The sequence below is a fragment of the Pseudophryne corroboree genome, chromosome 1, assembly GCF_028390025.1.
Source record: "Pseudophryne corroboree isolate aPseCor3 chromosome 1, aPseCor3.hap2, whole genome shotgun sequence".
Classification (NCBI taxonomy): Eukaryota; Metazoa; Chordata; class Amphibia; order Anura; family Myobatrachidae; genus Pseudophryne; species Pseudophryne corroboree.
In genome coordinates, this window is record NC_086444.1 from 406814469 (window position 1) to 406816814 (window position 2346).

Genomic DNA, 2346 nt, shown 5'->3' on the forward strand with positions numbered 1-2346 from the left:
AGTATTTTTTTTATTATTATTTTTTTTAGAGTATTTCGAGAGGGGCTTGCACTATGGGACTCATTTTGCAGTCAAGATTACATCCAGCCGCAATGTGCAGTGATGCACCTTGTGAAAACATGGGGGGGGGGGGGGTATTTAAAATGTGCCTCTCCAGCTTAAGGGGGCAGAATAAGGTGCAGTGCGTTGCACACACTCTTATAGTGGCCCTTATGTTGCACATTTAGTACATAAACAGTAGGTGCTAGTTCAACCCTTATATATGCACTCATCAGCACGGAAGCTGCGCATGGGACATACTTGGGCGTTCCAACATGACAATGATCCAAAACACAAGGCCAAGTTGACATGTCATTGGCTACAGCAGAATAAAGTGAAGGTTCTGGAGTGGCCATCTCAGTCTCCTGACCTCAATATCATTGAGCCACTCTGGGGAGATCTCAAACGTGCAGTTCATGCAAGACAGCCCAAGAATTTACAGCAACTGGAGGCTTTTTGCCAAGAAAAATGGGCAGCTTTACCATCTGAGAAAATAAAGAGCCTCATCCACAACTACCACAAAAGACTTCAAGCTGTCATTGATGTTAAAGGGGGCAATACACGGTATTAAGAACTGGGGTATGTAAACTTTTGATCACGGTCATTTGGGTAGTTTCCGTTGTCATTATGATTTAAAAAGAGTAAACACAGTTGACAATAAATGGCTTCACCAAACCACTAACAATGAGTGAAAGAAAAGTTTGTGAGTTATCATTCATATTCTCTGACAAATGGCCAGAAAATCACAAATTCTGCTAGGGTATGTAAACTTATGAGCACAACTGTATGTGTAATGACTACAAAGTCATATTAAAAAGAAAAAAAAAAAAGCATAAATATCTCACTGCGCAATAGCAATTCATATACTGTATGTGGTCCATGGTAGGTACTTAAATATGTTTCTGGACAAAAGGTCTCTTGTAGACAAATAATTCAACTCGGCCAAATAGCGACTAATAAAAATCAGTGTGATTTAACCAGCATTTAAGCCTTGAATTCAGTTTAAAGTCAATAATCATATCTGACTCGCTAATGAATTTCTCAACAGGCTGCATATAGTAGGTAAAAGTACATTGAGGTACAAGCACTCTCACCACTGCCAACTGGTGTCGGTAGGATGGAGATATTTATAATCCTGGTAATGTCTTTGTGGTCTAAATGCAGAGTACTTATATGAATATCCCGGTGTCTGATGGGGTATTCAGTAGCAGTCCGGGGCCGTATGGGCATTTGGCAGTACTTACTCGCAGGCGAACCACCACGCACCTGACTCAATCATGTGTGTTGCTCTTTTAGAAGTTGTAGTGTCACCTGCTGCACTGTTTTAGCAGGGTTTTCGTGCTCTTGTTAAAGTTTAGGGAAAGGTCATTATCCCTTGCATTTCTTTGTCAATCCAGAGCAGTACAGAATATTTCAGGAAACCAATATCTTGTGCTTACAAGAATCAGTGACATGTCCACTAGTGTGAGAGTGAGAGCAGGGCATGTCATAGTGTGAGGATGTAAACAGAAGCCAGAGCCTCATAACTAACATTGGAAGTAGCAGGGTCACGGTAAAGAGTAGTAATGTAAGGCTTCTCTTAAACTGATGCAGAAATATTGTGGTGTCATTTGTTCCCATATACATGCAACATGTTCCCTCTAGTATTGCTGCCAATACACTCAACTGGTTTCAGCAAACAGATGTTCATACACTGTAACCTAGCTATGCTGAACCTTTATATGGCTTTCCACATAGAGTACTGATATTTTAAAAGCTTTGGCATTTGCCGTTTATGGACAGGACAGAAGTGGCTTAGTTAGTGATCTGGTCTCTACCAGCTGCTTCTTCTGCACAGATCTATGCTATTGCAAAGACACTTTGTCACTGACAAACTTGCAGTAAGGTCGGGGCAGAAATGCTGGCAGTCAGAATACACGGTTTAGAATCCTGAGCATGCTGCCCCTCACCCCTTATCCCTAACCCTCCCCGGTGGTGCATAATACCCCACCCCCCCTTCCAGCAGGGTTCACTACGATATGCCGGCGGTCGGGCTCCCGGCGACCAGCATACCGGCGCCGAGAGCCCGACCGCCGGCTTACCGACAGTGTGGCGAGCGCAAATAAGCCCCTTGCGGGCTCGCTCGCTGCGCTACACGCGCCACACTATTTTTATTCTCCCTCCAGGGGGGTCGTGGACCCCCACGAGGGAGAATAAGTGTCGGTATGCCGGCTGTCGGGATCCCGGCGCCGGTATACTGTGCGCCGGGACCCCGTCAGTCGGCATACTGAAGACCACCCCTTCCAACAGCCTAAGCCTACCAACATC